This window comes from Hippopotamus amphibius, chromosome 2, assembly GCF_030028045.1.
Source record: "Hippopotamus amphibius kiboko isolate mHipAmp2 chromosome 2, mHipAmp2.hap2, whole genome shotgun sequence".
NCBI lineage: Eukaryota > Metazoa > Chordata > Mammalia > Artiodactyla > Hippopotamidae > Hippopotamus > Hippopotamus amphibius.
Window position 1 is genome coordinate 32,586,813 of NC_080187.1, and position 20,278 is coordinate 32,607,090.

Genomic DNA, 20,278 nt, shown 5'->3' on the forward strand with positions numbered 1-20,278 from the left:
ATATTGCCTTATTTTCCTTGTGTGTTTAGTAACTTTTCTTTCTACTGTGGTCTCTTCATTTTCTTTGGAATTTTATCTCTGGGAAATAGATGAGCTCTGGATTGAAACTGAGTTCCGCTAAGTAGGATTAGCATTGATTTCTGCCAATTGCTTAGTGGAACTACCAAACTGGGACCACCTTGAGTTAAATTCTCTGCTTGAGGATTTTTGTCCTCATAGGTGATGTGAATTTGGACTATACATAAACTCATGTGCAAACTAGCTTGTTATTAATTATCAGGGGATTTTTTTTTTTACCCCCTCTATCTAGTAACAAAGTGAAAACAGGCAAGATTTGGCCATCCCTTTTTGTGCAATGGGGCTCATTTTGCTGAGACTGAGGTGTTCCAGCTTTATGTGTAGTTTTTTATTTGTTTACTCATTTTTAATAAGTTGTACTTTATTTACGACAGAATGGGCATTGATTGCAGATCAATTGGGAAAACATGGTGTTTTCAATGTGATTGCTGTGACAGTAGGTTTTCCATACATTGCACTCCATAATGCAGTGAGCTCTTATATCACAGCATAAACAACAGGTCCTGGAATAATCCTTTCCACTGAGATCCCTGCAGCCATCAAAGCAGATGCTTAAGGTCCCTATGGTTCAGCAGAAACCTTGAGATAAAAGCCAGCTCTGGTGTGTGCTTATCTGCCTAAGCCTGTTTTCACTGCGTTTTTGGGCTTTGTATCTTACTTTCTTATCTGCTCAGTTTTACATTGAATTGCACTTAAAAATATTTCATAATTTTATCCAACATGTTACTGTTTCAGCCCTGAGAGGGCTGTTCATCACTCTCATCCACCATAGTGCTATAAATGGAAATTCTCATAATCTTTATTTACTCTTTAATCTTTTTTCCCTGTATTTTTGATGTTCACTTTGATAATAAGAAACGTCAATGTAACTGTAAAGTGAGACTTTCTGGTATTTAAATGTTAAATGAGAATATTTGAACTTATGGAAATAACTTTATTTCTGAACTATGATAATATTTAAAAAATAGATGAGTTTCCAGCCCCTAGCTCTTTTGGTGAACTTTATACAACACTGACTTCTAAATATTCATTTATTTCCATGTTGACTTTCCATTTCTTTCTTTTTCTAGTATTAACAAATGATTTTTAATTAATGATAGAGACATCCATTCTCCACTAGCTCAATCCTTGATGAACTTTTGTTTTCCCTGTTACACAGTCATACTTTAATGCTAGTGATATTTATTATTTAGCCAGGAGCATTAAAATCATCAGTTCCCTTCAAAAGACCTCATTTAAACAATTGCATTAGTAACCTGCTTAATGCAATCATAGGCTAATTGAGTAAAAAACAGTAAAACAAATATATGCTGGTTAAACTATTAAAATCTGTAGGGGAGAAAAAGATGGCGGCAAAGTAGAGGGACGAGGAATGCATCCCTCTCCACAGATGCATTGGGAATGCACCAAAAGACGCAATAATTCCCACAGAGAACCAACTGAACACCAGCAGACGACCTCGGACACCAGAAAGGACCGCAAGGAGCCCGACATAACCGGTAGGGAGGCATCTACGACGGCTCAAAGAGGGTGAAGCGGCGGAGCTGTGGCAGACGGGAGGGAGTGAGGAACACGGAGGGTCGGCACCGCAGCTCAGCATTCCTGGACCGAGATGGCGATTCACAGCTGAACAGAGGGTCTGGGAGCGGGAGCGTGGGAACCGGAGAGCTGGTTCAGGGTGAGAAAAATTGTTGCCAGTAAGGTGACGGACTGAGAGGACAGGAGGGGAGAGGTCCGCAGCAAGGAGTGCCCACCCCTGAGAGCTGCCCGGCCATGATGGCAGCTGGATGCTGCAGGCTCACGGGCATTGGGGAGGAGCTGCTGGCATAGCCTCTCTCTCTCTTTCCGTGCCTCTGCAACAGGCAGTGGAGAGACGCCCTGTGGGCCACCTAAGGTGCTCAGGGATAACAAGTACCCTCAGGCCCTCAGGCAGGGCTGGATTAAAACCCCTTGCAATGCCAGCAGCAGGGAGGCTGCAGAGAAAAAAAAAAAAAAAACAACAACCCGAGAGAGGCCCCAGTGACTTTCTGTTTACACCTGAGCCACCAGCATCCCTCTGCAACAGGCACTTCCAAGCCCGACTGAAACAACAGTGCGCCACTGCTCACTCACTCCCAGGGAAAGGAGCCACTGTTGTACCCTCTCCCTCCCCACACACCATTGCTTACAGACGAACAATAAAGGAAGCTCTGCTGGTCACAGAATACTGCAAAAAAACCCCAAGGTGAGTAGAAGGACACTTACAGCTGAGACTCTAAGGAAACAGAAATATTATCTGAGGCTTGGACAGTCTTCTATAAACACCTCTATCGCCAGGACAAGCAACCCCAAAAGTTTGGACAACCATAAGGCAACAAAGAAACACCATGCAGGCAAAGGAGCAGGAAAAAAACCCACAAGACCAAATAAATGAAGAGGAAATAGGAAAAATGCCTGAAAAAGAATTTAGAGTAATGATAGTAAAAATGATACAAAATCTCAATGACAAAATAGAGAAAGTACAAGAAACAGTTCATAAGAACTCAGAAAAACAAACAGCAATGGATAACAAAATAACTGAAATTAAAAATACTCCAGATGCTATAACCAGCAGAATGACTGAGGCAGAAGAACGAATAAGTGAGTTGGAAGATAGAATGGGGGAAATAACTGCCACAGAGCAGGAAAAAGAAAAAAGAATAAAAAGATTAGAAGACAGTCTCAGAGACCTCAGTGATAACCTTAAACGTACCAACATTCGAATCATAGGCATCCCAGAAGAAGAAGAAAACAAGAAAGGGTCTGAGAAAATATTTGAAGAGGTTCTAGTGGAAAACTTCCCCAACATGGGAAAGGAAATAATTCACCAAGTCCAAGAAGCACAGAGAGTCCCATACAGAATAAACCCAAGGAGAAATACACCAAGACACATATTAATCAAACTAATGACAATTAAACACAAAGAAAAAATATTAAAAGCAGCAAGAGAAAAGCAACAAACAACATATAAGGGAAAACCCATAAGGATAACAGCTGACCTTTCTACAGAAACTCTGCAGGCCAGAAGGGAATGGCAGGATATACTGAAAGTCCTGAAAGACAGAAACCTACAGCCAAGAATACTCTACCCAGCAAGAATCTCATTCAGATTTGAGGGAGAAATCAAAAGCTTTCCAGACAAGCAAAAGTTAAGAGAATTCAGCGCCACCAAACCAGCCTTACAACAAGTGCTAAAGGAACTTCTCTAAGTAGGAAACACAAGAAAAGGAAAACACCTACAAATACAAACCCAAAATAATTAAGAAAATGGTAATTGGAACACACATGTCAATAATCACCTTAAATGTAAATGGATTAAATGCTCCAACCAAAAGACACAGACTGGCTGAATGGATACAAAAACAAGACCCTTCTATATGCTGCCTACAAGAAACCCACTTCACACCAAGGGATACATATAGACTGAAAGTAAAGGGATGGAAAAAGATATTCCATGCAAATGGAAGTCAAAAGAAAGCTGGAGGAGCAATACTCATATCAGACAAATTAGACTTGAAAGTAAAGACGATTAAAAGAGACAAGGAAGGACACTACATAATGATCAAGGGATCCATTGAAGAAGAGCATATCACAATGGTAAATATCTATGCCCCCAATATAGGAGCACCTCAATACATAAGGCAAATGCTAACAGCTATAAAAGGGGACATCGACAGTAACACAATAATAGTGGGAGACTTGAACACCCCACTTACATCAATGGACAGATCATCCAAACAGAAAATAAATAAAGACACACAAGCTTTAAATGACACATTAGACCATCTCGACTTAATTGATATTTATAGGACATTCCATCCAAAAACGACAGAATACACATTCTTCTCAAGTGCACACGGAACATTTTCCAGGATAGATCACATCTTGGGTCACAAATCAAACCTCGGAAAATTCAAGAAAATTGAAATCATATCAAGCATCTTCTCAGACCACAACGCCATGAGACTAGATATCAATTACAGGAAAAAAACTGCAAAAAATACAAACACATGGAGGCTAAACAATTCACTCTTAAACAACCAAGGAATCACTAAAGAAATCAAAGAGGAAATCCAAAAATATCTAGAAACAAACGACAATGAAAACACAACAACCCAAAACCTATGGGATGCAGCAAAAGCAGTTCTAAGAGGGAAGTTTATAGCAATACAGTCCTACCTTAAGAAACAAGAAAATTATCGAATAAACAACCTAACCTTACACCTAAAACAACTAGAGAAAGAAGAACAAAGAAACCCCAAAGTGAGCAGAAGGAAAGAAATCATAAAGATCAGAGCAGAAATAAATGAAAAAGAAAGGAAAGAAACCATAAGAAAAATAAATAAAACTAAAAGCTGGTTCTTTGAGAAGATTAACAAAATTGATAAACCATTAGCCAGACTCATCAAGAAAAAAAGGGAGAAGATGCAAATCAACAGAATTAGAAATGAAAAAGGAGAAGGAACAACGGACACCTCAGAAATACAAAACATCATGAGAGACTACTACAAGCAACTATATGCCAATCAATTGGATAACCTGGAAGAAATGGATACATTCTTAGAAAAATACAATCTTCCAAGACTGAACCAGGAAGAAATAGAAACCATGAACAGACCAATCACAAGTATGGAAATTGAGGCAGTGATTAAAAATCTCCCAACACACAAAAGCCCAGGACCAGATGGATTCACGGGCGAATTCTATCAAACATTTCGAGAAGAGTTAACACCTATCCTTCTCAAACTCTTCCAAAATATTGCAGAAGGCGGAGCACTCCCAAACTCATTCTACGAGGCCACCATCACCCTGATACCAAAACCAGGCAAAGATGGCACAAAAAAAGAAAACTACAGACCAATATCACTGATGAATATAGTTGCAAAAATCCTCAACAAAATATTAGCTAACAGACTCCAACAGCACATTAAAAAAATCATCCACCATGATCAAGTGGGGTTTATCCCTGGGATGCAAGGATTCTTCAATATACGCAAATCAATCAATGTGATACATCATATCAACAACTTGAAGGATAAAAACCATATGATCATCTCAATAGATGCAGAAAAAGCTTTTGACAAAGTTCAACATCCATTTATGATAAAAGCTCTCCAGAAAATGGGCATAGAAGGAAATTACCTCAACATAATAAAAGCCATATATGAAAAACCAAAAGCCAACATCATTCTCAATGGGGAAAAACTGGAAGAATTCCCTCTAAGAACAGGAACAAGACAAGGGTGTCCACTCTCACCACTATTATTCAACATAGTTTTGGAAGTGTTAGCCACAGCAATCAGAGAAGAAAAAGAAATCAAAGGAATCCAAATTGGAAAAGAAGAAGTAAATTGTCACTCTTTGCAGATGACATGATATTATCTATAGAAAACCCTAAAGACTACCAGAAAACTGCTAGCACTAACTGATGAGTTTAGTAAAGTAGCAGGATACAAAATTAACACACAGAAATCTCTTGCATTCTTATACACTAACAACAGAAGAGCAAGAAGAGAAATTAAGGAAACTCTTCCATTCACCATTGCAACAAAAAGAATCAAATACCTAGGAATAAACCTGCCTAAGGAGGCAAAAGATCTGTATGCAGAAAACTTTAAGACATTGATGAAAGAAATCAAAGACGACACAAACAGATGGAGGGACATACCATGTTACTGCATTGGAAGATTCAACATCGTGAAAATGTCTGTACTACCCAAAGCAATTTACAGATTCAATGCAATCCCGATCAAATTACCAATGGCATTTTTCACAGAACTAGAGCAAGAAATCTTACGATTTGTATGGAAACGCAAAAGACCCCGAATAGCCAAAGCAATCTTGAGAGGGAAAAATGGAGTTGGTGGAATCAGGCTTCCTGACTTCAAACTATACTACAAGGCCATAGTGATCAAGACAGTATGGTACTGGCACAAAAACAGAAAGGAAGATCAATGGAATAGAATAGAGAACTCAGAAGTAAGCCCAAACACATATGGGCACCTTACCTTTGACAAAGGAGGCACGAGTATACAATGGAAAAAAGACAGCCTCTTCAATAAGTGGTGCTGGGAAAATTGGACAGCAACATGTAAAAGAATGAAATTAGAACACTTCCTAACACCATACACAAAAATAAACTCAAAAGGGATTAAAGACCTACATGTAAGGCCAGACACTATCAAACTCCTAGAGGAAAACATAGGCAGAACACTCTATGACATACATCAAAGCAATATCCTTTTTGACCCACCTCCTAGAATCAGGGAAATAAAATCAAGAATAAATGAATGGGACCTCATGAAACTTAAAAGCTTTTGCACAGCAAAAGAAACCATAAACAAGACTAAAAGGGAACCCTCAGAATGGGAAAAAATAATTGCCTATGAAACAACGGACAAAGGATTAATCTCCAAAATATACAAGCAGCTCATGAAGCTTAATACCAAAAAAGCAAATAACCCAATCCACAAATGGGCAGAAGACCTCAATAGACATTTCTCCAAAGAAGACATACAGATGGCCAACACACACATGAAAAGATGCTCAACATCACTCATCATCAGAGAAATGCAAGTCAAAGCCACAATGAGGTATCACCTCACACCGATCAGAATGGCCATCATCACAAAATCTGGAAACAACAAATGTTGGAGAGGGTGTGGAGAAAAGGGAACTCTCCTGCACTGTTGGTGGGACTGTAAGTTGGTACAGCCACTACGGAAAACAATTTGGAGGTTCCTTAAAAAACTACACATAGAACTACCATATGATCCAGTAATCCCACTCCTGGGCATATACCCAAAGAAAACCTTAATCCCAAAAGAAACATGTACCATAATGTTTATTGCAGCACTATTTACAATAGCCAGGACATGGAAGCAACCTAAATGCCCATCAACAAATGAATGGATACAGAAGATGTGGCATATATATACAATGGAATATTCCTCAGCTATAAAAAGGGATGAGATGGAGCTATATGTAATGAGGTGGATAGAACTACAATCTGTCATACATAGTGAAGTAAGTCAGAAAGAGGACAAATATTGTATGCTAACTCACATATACGGAATCTGAAAATGGTAATGGTGAACTCAGTGACAAGAATAAGGATGCAGATACAGAGAATGGACTGGAGAACTCGAGGTATGGGAGGGGGCAGGGGGTGAAGGGGAAACTGAGATGAAGCGAGAGAGTAGCATAGACATATATATACTACCAACTGTAAAATAGTCAGTGGGAAGTTGTTATATAACAAAGGGAGTCCAGCTCGAGGATGGAAGATGCCTTGGAGGACTGGGGCAGGGAGGGTGGGGGGGGACTGGAGGGGGGGATCAGGGAAGGGAGGGAGTACGGGGATGTGTGTATGCAAACAGATAATTGAACCTGGTGTACCCCCAAAAAAAATAAAAAATAAAAAAAATAAAAATATAAAAAAAAAAGAAGTATGTGGTTATACCTAAACACATATTTACTATAAAACCTAGTTAAGAATATATTAAATGACAAAATGTCATTTCAAATTAGTGAGAAGTGATGTATTATTCCATAAATGATATTAGTAAAACTAGCCAGACACTAATTAAAAACAAATAGGCAGATCTTATGTCTTACATTTTTTAAATTCATAAAACTAAAATGATAAAACTATTTAAATGTACGCAAAATTTGGAAAATTTCTGACAGCAAAGATATTTATAACATGATGGCAAAATCAGAAATCACAAAGGAAAATACTGATTTAGTGCTAATTAAAAATTGGCAAAAATATAAGAAAGGTAGTGTACCATAGAAAATATCTGCAATATAAATGATCAAGATATAATTTAAGAACTCATACAAATCAAAATTAAAAGGACAATGACTCCATTTTTTTAAATGAGCAAAGCATAGGATCTGAGATCTCACAAAAGAGTAAAAACAAATGCTTAATAAACACGCAAAGCAAGCAACAGCCTAATTAATGAAGGCCACGAATATTACAACAATTATGAGCTACTGATTTTTCTTGTGACATGGTTAAGACTAACCTGAATAACTCCCATTGTCTAAGAGGGTGTGTAGGCACATTTGGCAATATGTATCCTATCCTTTGGCTTCATTCCCCAACTTATGGGAATTTAGCCTAATAAATTGGACAAGAATAAAATGACATATGTATATGTCATTATAGGGCTGTTTAAAAGAGTAAAAAAATTTTAAAGGGCACAGCTCATTTGGGAGTACAAGACTGCTTAAATAAATAAGAGAAAACCTACAGTGGAATACTACATAATCTTTATAAATGTTGATTCATAAATTGGCCTCCACACATGAAGAGACTAAAGAAAGAGGCAGGCCATTTCAGATTGGCAGGTGGCAGTTTTAATAAGCTTTAATAACTTATGAGGTTTATCTTGGGCAGCTGCAAGACAGTAATCTCCATACCTGCCCACCAGAATCTTTACAGTTTGTATGGAGGCCTCAACTGGGTTCAGTGGATAGTCTCAAGGACACCTTATTCTCTCAAGGCTACCTCCTTGAAACAGCTCTGGCTATGGGAATGGTGGATGGGATGTACTTTCCAAGGGCAAGGAAAGAGGTAAGGAGCCTCCGATAGCCCAGATTTAGCTCAAGGGTCAATTAGTACTCACATCCTCTCAGTGACCTCCTCCAACAATAAATTCTGATAACAAAGAAAGATGCCAATATAATGCTGGTAAATGACTACTATCTTGGTAGTGAAAAAAAAGGCTAAAAAACTATAGGTACAGTGTGATGTCAACATGTTTATTTGAAAAATAAATAAATATACATATACTATATAAATTCATACAATGTTAGTAACTAATGCAGAATACTTTTGTCGTAATTGTACCATCAGAAGATACGCCTATGCAAAATTTTAACTCCAAATCACATTTTTGCCAATGTAATTATCCATAGTTTTGTACATTTTAGAGTTCATGATGTTTGATGGCAACTAAGATGAAAAAATATGCTAATTCTTCCTTCTTATCACCATCATGTGCAAATTATTCTTGATGAATGCAAATGTTACTAAATTCTACATGTAAGTGATATTTAAGTTTTGATGGTTTCACTGATTCTTTAGCCAGTATCCTTCCACATATTATATACTGCATACCCAGAACCCACAAAATAAAATTCAAAATTTCTAGAATCCAATCAAAGATTACCACACCTACAAAAAACAAGAAACTATGATCTACAACTGAGGAGAAAAATCTATCAGAACTGACACAAATGTTAGCATTAGTAGACGAGGGCATTAAAAGAGTTATAACTGTAATCCGTTAATTTAAAAAGTTAAGTAGAGACATAGAAGATATTTTTAAAAACCCAAACTGAATTTCTAAAGATTATAACTACAATGCATAAAATGAAAATATGCTTATGGGATTAATGGAAGAAAAAAAATTGCAGAATAAAAGTTCAGCGAACTTGAAGACATATTGATATCCAAAAAGAAAAAGAGAAAAGAATTTTTTAAAATAACATAGCATCCGTGAACTGAAGGGCAAATTCAAGTGTCCTTAATATATGTGTTTCTAGGGGCCCTTAAAAAGAGGGGGAATAAAAAGAGGACAAAAAATATTTGAAAAACTTGTAGCTAAACTTTTTCTAAGCATCATTTTAAAAAAACTATCAACTCAAATATCCAAGAAACTCAATGTACTCCAAATAAAAAAAAATGAGAACAAAACTATACCAAAGTACATCATAATCAATTGCAAAAAAAAAAATCCGAAAAAGATAAAATTTAAGGGTAGTCAGTAAAAAAAGACATATTTAAAAGAGAGAGGGCTTCCCTGGTGGCACAGTGGTTAAGAATCCACCTGGCAATGCAGGGGACATGGGTTCGTGCTACCTGCTCCAGAAAGATCCCACATGCAACTAAGCCCATACGCCACAATTACTGAGGCTGCAATCTAGAGCCTGAGAGCCACAACTACTGAGCCCAGGTGCCACAACTACTGAAGCACACGTGCCTAGAGCCCATGCTCCACAACAAGAGAAGCTACCGCAATGAGAAACCCTCACACCGCAAGGAAGAGTAGCCCCCACTTGCCACAACTAGAGAAAGCCCGTGTGTAGCAACGAAGACCCAACACGGCCATAAATAAATAAATAAACAATAAAATAAATAAAATAAATCTTTAAATAAATAAAAGAGAGACAGAGAGAGATTTACAAAGGTACACTAGGAAACTCTTGAGGGTGATGGATATGTTCATTATCTTGACTCAAGCTATCGTTTCACATTGTATTTTATATATCACACATCTAAGTGTGGTTGCGTGGTTGTGTACACAAGTTAAAGCTGTATACGTGAAATATGTTTATTGTATGTCAATGATACCTAAATAAAGCTGTTTTTAAGAGGGCAGCTCAAAGACAAGAGCATGGATTTTCATCTTGGTCTCAGATCTCAAGATCCCTTTTCATTTTGTCTGGTTTTGCCTTTGCGTCTATGTACATCCTTAAATAATAAGGTCTTCACTGTAATGTAGTATAATGAGAAGAGCACTGAGTTAGAAACCAGAACCAAATTTTTATTTTGGTACTAAATATCTGTGTGACCCTGAGCATATTACTCAAGCCTTGGACTGTTTTTTTCATCCAAAAAAAACAAGAAGGTTTACTGGATAATCTCTTAAATTTCTTCAGCATCTATGATTTCCTGTGAATCAGATTAGAGGTACACAGAAAGCTTCCTCCCCTCAAAAGTGATTCCAGAGCACCAGTAGGACTTCTACCTGGGCACAATTAAATCACAATTCAAATGGATACAGAGAAGCAATGACAGAAGAAGGAAATTTTGGTACATCTGCTGAGCGTTGGAAGGTTCCCAGGAAAGGAAAAGCACTGACCTGTATGTTGGGTATCAACTCAGGGAAGTCATTAAGGCAACAGTAACAAAGCAAGCATCTTTGTCCTGTTGTCCAAGATAAGACACAGGCATTGTCCCATAGGGCTGGCATAAGGAGGCCCATTTTGAATCACAAATGAGGGCTTTCGACTAAACAATCTGTGAAGGCCTGCCTATTTGCTCCCACATTCTATGATTTACACTGTTACTGTAGAATAACTATTAAAATGGAAACAGATGAACATTTTTCACACCCAGTCCCAGTTTCAAGTGAAATGTTTCTGCACAGAAATGTTTAATTGCTTTGCAGAAGTCACAAAGATGATTCAATGCCTCTTTCCTCTCCAAATGCATATAACTTAACTATGCTTGTACAATATAGAAAACATGGTGTTTGGGGATAATCTGGAAACGAACACAGACCATATTCTCTGAAACAGGTACCACTGCTATTTAAGTCAGCAAGTGCTTGTGGAATCTTGCTGTGCTTATTTCCCCTTTTGGCCTTGGCCTTTAAGAATATGTGTATCTTTTTTAAGTGTATTTAAACTAAAAAAAAAAAGGAGCAATTTTTCTCAAAAAAAAATGTTTCTTACATTTATGGGTGGGTGTAGCAGATAAGCCCAACAGCCATTCCTGCCTGCTGTCCCTTTTCCACCTGCCTGCTTTCATTTAAGTTTGAATACATTTCCAGCTTATTCTTGAAGCTGGGAGTGGCCACATGACATAATTCTAGCCATTGGGACATAAAGAGAAGTCAGACAGTGGCTTCTGGGAACTTTTGCTTATTCTGATGAGATTTATACATTCCCCATGATTCATCCCAAACCTATCCCCAACCCACCCCACAGCACTTTCTTCCATCCCTGAACACAGGTGTTATGTCTGAACCTTCAACAGCTATAGTGCAACCATGAAATTACCAGTCAACATAACCAAGGACAAAGGGAGAAAAGATAGAAAAGACTGAGGTCCCTAATAACATAATTGAGTCAAAAAGATAAATAAACAAACTAATAAACACCTATTGTTTAAGCCTGTTAGCCAGGCTGTTAGAGATTGCAGCAGAACATATTCTTTATCGATACAGTAGGTTTGGGGTAAAGGATTAGTTGCCTTTTAGTTTGAGAATATATGCATCACTTGCAAAATAATGAAATTAATTCTTGATCGTTTCTCAATATTAAGAACACTGCCATTATTTAACAAGGCTATTACACATCATCTTGGTTTCCATCATCATTTCAAGGAAGAAATATTAGCATAATATCATTGCCTCAGATAAAGAGCATAAGAATATATATATAGTGATCCAGTTTCTATTCCCTTTTCTGTTACCAAAAATCATACTTTAGGATTTAGCATAAGCATGTTATCTGCCTCAAAAGTCATGGTCATTTCATTCATTTAATAATAAAAATTAAAAGACCCACTATGTGTCACATACTGTCATTTCACATTTTCTACTAAGTGCAGGTACTTGTCAATCCTGTCATCCAATGCACTTCAAACTCTAAGAATCTATATTTTTATACCTGAGAGACAGTAAAAGAGTTATGATTTGTTATCTTACTTCAGCTATACTGAAATCTATATCAGGGATCAGCAAACCCGTTCTGTAGAGGGGTTAGCAAATATTTTAGGCTTCAGAGGCTATAAAGTCTCTGTTGCAACTACTCAGCTCTGCCATCATAGCATGAAAACAGCCATAGATGACATGAAAATTAATTAATGTGACTGCATTGCAATAAAACTCTATTCATGGACACTGATACTTGCATATCATATAATTTTCAGATGTCACAAAATATTCTTCTGATTTTTTTCAACCATAAAAAAATGTAAAAACCATTCTTAGCTCTTGGGCCACACAAAAACAAGCAGCAAGCCAGATCTGGCTCACAAGCCATTGGTAAATGAAACCTGTTGTTTTACCCTGCATGCTCCAGTCACAGGATAAGCAAATGGAAACTTTCAAAACCTCACTAATGTTTCATGAGTAGTTCTTTCTAATAAAGTGTTCAACAGAATCTCCAACGTGCACTGATTTCAAAATAAGTGATTCTAAATTTCTTAACTCCTGCTTTCATTTACATGGGGGAAATCAGCCTTGTTCATAATAGGCAGCATTACCATGAATACATTATGATCTGAAATCACATTTTCAATGACAACTGATAACCCCCATGGACATAGCATCCACAACACAGGGGGTACCCCATTCATCCCTGTGCTCACCCCTGTTATCTTCCCCCAGAGATCACCCCATCATGGCGGTTCTTCTGTCACATAAGCACTCTGGCAGGGTAATAAAGGAAGGCATTCTTTGGCCTGATTTTAAGTGTCTTCCCTGAGTTTAGCCTGGCCACTAGAGAGGTCCTCTTTCATAAGGAAGTTAATGGGACACAATATTGCTAATAATAATAATGATAATGATAATAGCATTAAATTTAAAAATTGTTTTATCATTCCTGGCAAAAAGAACAAGACAACATTATAGAGAGAGTATAAAAAATGATGCTTCTTTTCATTCTAGGGCTCAAAAATATAACTCCAAAGAATGATGTGGCCATTTTTGACAATTGTTGCCTTTATTAAGATCATCTCCTGTGCACATTTGGCATCCATAAATCATATAAATTATCTTTTTATGATCAACTATTTTCTGATTCCTTCACTTTGCTAGCCAGAAACAGAAACCAGCACATTATGAAAGCCTCAGGCAGCTATGGCCCACCCATCTTCGTCCCATTCATTCCGACCTATTACCCTTTCCATAGCTGCAGACCTGCTTCCAGAACTGGAGCTCTGCCCACATTTCCATTATTTTTGGCTATAGTCCCATTAAATGAAGGTGACTTTGATTTCCAGGCTCAATAAAAAGACTTGAAGATGGCTAGGTGGTGTAGATAGTGAATGATTTACTGAGAGAATCTACTATCAGTAAGGTACTATGCTAAGCTCTTTGTATATTTAATACATTATCTCATATTATTCCTTTAATCTCTCAGCAGCACCACAGATGAGGTGCTATTATCATCATCCTACAGATAAGAAAACTCAGCCTTGGGGAGTTTAAGAAATGTACTCAAGTTCACGCTGCTAGTAATAAGGTGGTACCCCTTCCATTCTACCATACTGCCTCCTGGATTCCAGTTCTTTCCAGCTTCCTCCCCCAGAGTCGGAATTTATCTCCAATTTCTCCATATGGATATGGGAAGATTTCCCAAAAGAGTGACCACGTGGTAGTGGATACTCTGCACTGATTTTGGTTACCTGGAGCTATGCCCACCTTTTCCTTCCAGAATGAACTTGAGACGATCATGTTTGAGCAGCCCATGTGTTTGCTCCAGGCCACACTGTTCTCACTGGACAACTTCTCCAGCCCCTATCTTGTATTCCAGGGAACAGACCCCAGTCCCTCCCTGACATCCCAGTATTTCTGAATACCTAGTACACCCAAACCATGTCTACTCAAGTCACATTATTTCCCTGTAAATCTTTGAATGCTTAATTGTAGCAATGAAAAAGGAGGACATTGTTCCACCTTAAACAACTCTTTAATAATAAGTTGTATAATATGAATTTATGCAATTAAATTTGAATTTTTCTATGAAATTAATATTCCAATGAAATTATTATTTTTTAAATAATAGTTTTCAAGTACAAGGTTCCAGAAGGTGTGGTGGTACATGCAAAGATATACATGGAACTTTTATTATGTATTTAAATAGTTAGACCTAGTCCCAATTTCAACATTTTGAATAAATTGTCCAGTAAGTTTATACCTACCATGACTGTAAGAGAGTTCTGTTTTGCACTGTATAATGAGGGCATATACAACTGGAACTCAGTCCAGACCTACACCAAATCCTGAAACAGTTGGACTTGTCTTTGATATCGCTTCAGCCTTTCTGTGGTACCTCTCTCTAGACACCCTACTCCTGTCATGTATTACCCAGAAATGCCGGTACAGAAACTGCTAAACTCCAGACCTTCCCCATTCCCATCTTTGTCCCTATCAAAACTATCTGTCCAGGGTCTCATTTTCTCATTCACATTTTTTATTTCCAATCAAAAAAATATTCACAAAACAGTCTAATTATAAGTGCCTTAGCATATCTCCCCTCAAAGGTAACAAATTAGCAGTTTGGCTTCCAAGATTGAAAGCTAGAGGTCACTGGTCAGAACAGGAGAGTTAAGATAAAGGATTTCGGATGACCTCAAAAGCACAGAAGGTTGGATAGCTTGGCAGATGGCCAAAAGATATGGCGGCTACAGATGGCAGCAGTCCAGTACCTAGGGATTCAGACGGCAGTTAATTGACAGGAGAAAATAACCAGGCAGGTGGCTAACGGCACAGGCTCAGCGATTTTAAGTGAAGTCAGGCACAGGGTCAGAAAACCAGTAATATTAAGTCTGAGAAATAAGGAATTAATTAAAAACTGAATCATTTTACCTGAAGGGGCTGGAATGCTGAACCATTTCCCTCACCCAGCTTTGGCATAGTTTTGTCCAGGTGTGGTGAACCACAGGAGTCTGAGAATGAAAGGGATGTGATAGATTCAGAGAAGGAATAACTGGACAGCATCTGAGGGGCAAAGGTTAAGAAGACCACTGACTAAGCCTCATGAACAAAGCTTGATTATTCCCCTCCTTTGGGAGAGGGCATGTTTATAGTATAGAGAGGACCGCAATGACCAAATCCATTCTAGATGCCATGCTCAGGTCCATTATATGGGGGACAGGGGAGGTCTCAGAGATTAGCTCCACCTGGGAACAGAAGGTTGCACAGGGAATTGAGAAGGAAAAGTCAGGAGAGGTTGCACAAAAGAGATGACATTTGAGCTTGATTACTGAGCATAAATAGAATATTATCGTATAAGAAGAAAGACATTCCAAGCAGGGGGTACAGCAAAAGCAAAGGCAAGAAGGCTAAAAAAAATATACATTGTACTTTAGGACTTGTGGACTGTCCAGTGTGATTAGCAACATGGTAGGAAACAGCAACACACACACACACACACACACACTCGTGTGTGTGTGTGTGTGTGCGTGTGTGTGTGTGTGTGTCTGTATTATATACATAGTTGTTGTTGTTAAACTGTGATTTGATTGTAAAGGTCTTTGACTATAACCCTTAAGGAATTGAACTTGACCTTAAGGGAACCCATTCAAAGATTTTAATCAAGCAGAGAGGCATAATCAGTTTTGTAAAATCAGTGATAAGAATGCAGAGGATAGACTGGAAGGAGAGAACCACAGCACAGTGAGCAGATTCATCAAAGGTCAGTTATGACAACCCATGCTGGTGATGAGTGTGTAAAGAGGGCAGTGGTTACGGGCATGGAGAGGAAAGATAGCTTCAGGCGTCTTTGAGCGGGGGCAGGGGTGGGGGGGGGAGGAGGAAGAGACAGACCTGAAGAAGACTACATTTATCTAACATGAAAAGATGTGTCATGCCTAGGAAAGTAACTATGCAGATATTTCAGCCAAATGGGCAATACCTGATAGAGTGATTCTTATATTTGAAATAGGTGCGGGTGAGAGAGACAGATCACGCTTAAGGAAGTACTGAAAAGCAGTAAAGTTTTTCTGCACTCAAATGTACCCACATTGACAGCTAGCTACACTCTTTAAGTCTTCTTGAAAGAATGAGAAAGTGATAATGGTCTCTGGGGTCTTTCCTAGTCTTTGACTCTGTAGTCCTATAAAGCTCTCCTCTCAGAAGCACCTGCTTAACTTATAACTTATACCTTGTTTAAAGAATCCTGGCCTTTCCATGGGCTGATACTGAATTGGCAATGGCAGTCACCACCTAAGGCACATCTGAGTTCATGGCAACCACATTGACCATTGATATTATGCTGCAGACCTGAATGACAACTTTCTGGAAACACACCACCTGTCCTCCTATGGCCAAAATACCCCATGCAAATTTTCTTTATATTCTCTCTTATTTGGTAACAATTTAGATGTAACTTTTTAGGTTATTCAGCAATATATAGTAAATAGCCTCTTCTATAACACTGATCAAGAACAAACATTCATGTTAATTAATCTGATTATGATAATCATTCCACAAAGTATACGTATATCAAATTAGTAAATTGCACACTTTAAATATATTCAATTTTATTTGTCAGTTATACCTTAATAAAACTGGAAAAGAAAACAGAAAAACATCCAGTTGCTTACATGCTTAGAAACCTCAGTATTCTCAATAGTAAAGCTGGGATTATAAATGTACCTTACAGGGTTATTGTGAGGGTCAAATATCTGTGCAAGTATTTTATAAATTTTCAATTACTATATAATTGTTAGTTGTTATTAGTAGTATCAGACCTCTAGAGTCTAATGTATATTTAATGATATATAGGAATAAATAGCAAAGTGATTTCCATTTCATTTTTACAACAAAAAATGTTAAATGATTATGACATTAACCCAAAAAATGTGACATTTTAACAGACAAAATTTGTATTCTGATAAGCTAGCTGAAAAAATTCATAAAATTGTACACATTCAATTCGGCACCTACATAAATACAAACAAAAACTTATTGTAAATAATGGAATACAGTAAACTAGGCTACCAATAAGAGCCTAAACAGGTGTGTTTCATCTAATCAATAACTATGAATGGTAAAACTACTGAACATCAGTGAATCAAAAAGACATCAATTTCATTGTTATATTCTTGGAATGATATTGTATGGGTGTTATTTTAGAAGAAAATTCTGTCCCAAATGATTAATCAAAACTAGATAAAAATGCAGAAAAACATGGTTATTCCAGATATTAGGTTGAATAAAGAATCAGTTCATCCTGAGGGAATACATTCTAGTTTCCACATCTCCCTATGCAATATTTTACATCTATGCTCAAGATAAACCTAAGGTGAAGAAAAAAGATACGACTGAATGGTTGAACATTTTAGCAGGAAAACCCTTTAACTCACAGTAGAATGATAATGAGATTAGTTTAGAAGAAAATTAGAACTATGAAAAGTAAACAAAAATTTATAGTCAGGGTAAGCAAAGGCTCCCACATTTCACAAGAATATGCATGTTCATAAGGGGTAAAAAATATGTTGACAGTGAAGTCAATTGTCTGTATCTCCCAAGCATTTGAGGGTACCAGGGAATGCAGTTTCCTGAAAGAAAATTTCTGTTCAAGAAATAAGAACTATCTATAAATGAGGGCTCTGAAAGACAGAGAGAGAAACAAGAATCATTTTCTAAGAAGAAAGTTGCAGGTTCAGGACAGTGGTGATCCATTGGGCAGTAGAGGTCTAATTCTACCGCTCATAGTGCTTCATGTCTCAAGGAATTTCCAGTCATTTCCTTCCACAGAGGCCCCAGCATGACAGCATACGTTGAGTGGGATGGCCACTAACAAGGAAATGTGGGCCCAGGACCAGAATCAATCCCAGCTGTCTCCTGATGTGATCACAAGATAATTTTTAAAGCCCAAATATTTTCCTTGATTTAGTGTTATGGCAATTGAGCTCATTTCTCAGTAGCTGAAAATACATGACTATATATTTACCCTTAAACACTTAGAAACAGAAAGCCCTATTTCTCAAGAAAAGCAGACTTGGCTTGTGCAGACACTAGATCAAATTAATTGGGGGCCAGGAAGCAAATGAGCCCAGATTGGGACAACAAATTCTGTCGATGGATTTGGCTCCATTAGACTTGGGTACAAAGCACACCAAAATAATGGGATTTGGTTCCATGGGAGAACAAAATTATGGAGCAAAAAAAAAGTCCTTTCCTTTTACAATCAACTACTAACAGATTCTGCAAGGGAAATGCACTCAAATGAATTAGTGTATAACTATTACTCTTTCATTAAAATGACTTAATAGTTCTACAAATGTCATGGCATTAGCATTTTATACAAAGCTATAAAACAGTAGCAAGTTAAAAAAATCAACTGCCTTTAAAAGTCAGCACTTTTGGACTATGTTTACGAGACTGCATGGTCACTTTGTGATATGAAATGCCAGCATTGCTAAGATAAATATTGCTTGCTGGCCAGTCTTATTTTGGGCAGGAGGCCATTAAAGGAACAAGGCTGCCGAATTCATCTTTGACTTGGATGGGCTTCAACAAACCATTCACATTCACACTGGCTAACTCCCCTAAGATGTCTCTAAGGAGAAGAGCCGCTTTTTGGAGTATTTCCTTAAGAAAGTATTTAATTACACATTTTTATTATGTTTAAACTGCCTCTTTCAGGTCAATGTGAAAACATATTTATAGGCAGGTGGCAGACAGACATCATGGCAAAACCTTAACAAATGAATTCCAGAAAGACAAAGGGCACATATGTAGATGCTAACTGTTGACAATTTATCCCCAGTCCTTTGGATCTCTAAGTAAATATTAGATGTTTTCCACCCTCAATAGAGCATGGAAGGTGATGTTCATATTTTTCATTTGTTGTTGTTTCCAAAACCACTCCTTAAACAAGATTTTGATAAGAATTAGCAACACTCAGTGTTGTATCCTAAGTAGGAAGATAGTAATCCACAAGGCTCCATAGGCTTAAATTATCACTTGAACATGAGCCAGTTGCTAAGGTTTAACAGGAACAAGTACCTACTGATGATAATCAGCATTCAGATTAAAAATAAAGTTATGTATTGTCGTGAGTCTGAGTGTAAATAGACAAGATTTAAATGGTTAATACACTCTCAACAATCCTTCAGGAGTTGATGCCACATAACATAAACAAATGGGGAACAAAGTAAGTCTTCTCTTGTCTGTGTTATTGATCTTATTTGGATCTTACCTAAACTACTCTTTGACTCACATATTCAATAACATGTATTGCAAAGGCGGCAACATGAAGTAGTAGGAGAACATTGAATTTGGAATATTAAGGCCTAGGTTAAAATTCTTGACCTTGGGAAATTACACAGTTCATCTCTAAAACAAGGAGACTGGACTGGACAATGCCTAAGACGGTGGATGGACGGTGTGGGCAAAGAGAGTGCCTGTCACCACGCAGCATCGAGAGGCCTCCAGTGTCTTGCCCAACAACTGCCAGAGGGTGTGGAAAGCCTCTGTGTGGCCCCCACATCTATCTAATTGAATTGATGTGGAAGTTTTGCCACAAAGGATTAGAAGAGGGTTTTCCTGGTCCCGCCCCCATATGATCTCACTTCAATAACACGCTTATTTCACTTATTGCCTTGGATTTCTTTATGGTATGTTAGTCTTATCACTTTTAAAATTCTATCTTCTAATTACAATCATTAACTGCCACCAATATGTGTTTGCTCTTTTGTTATTAA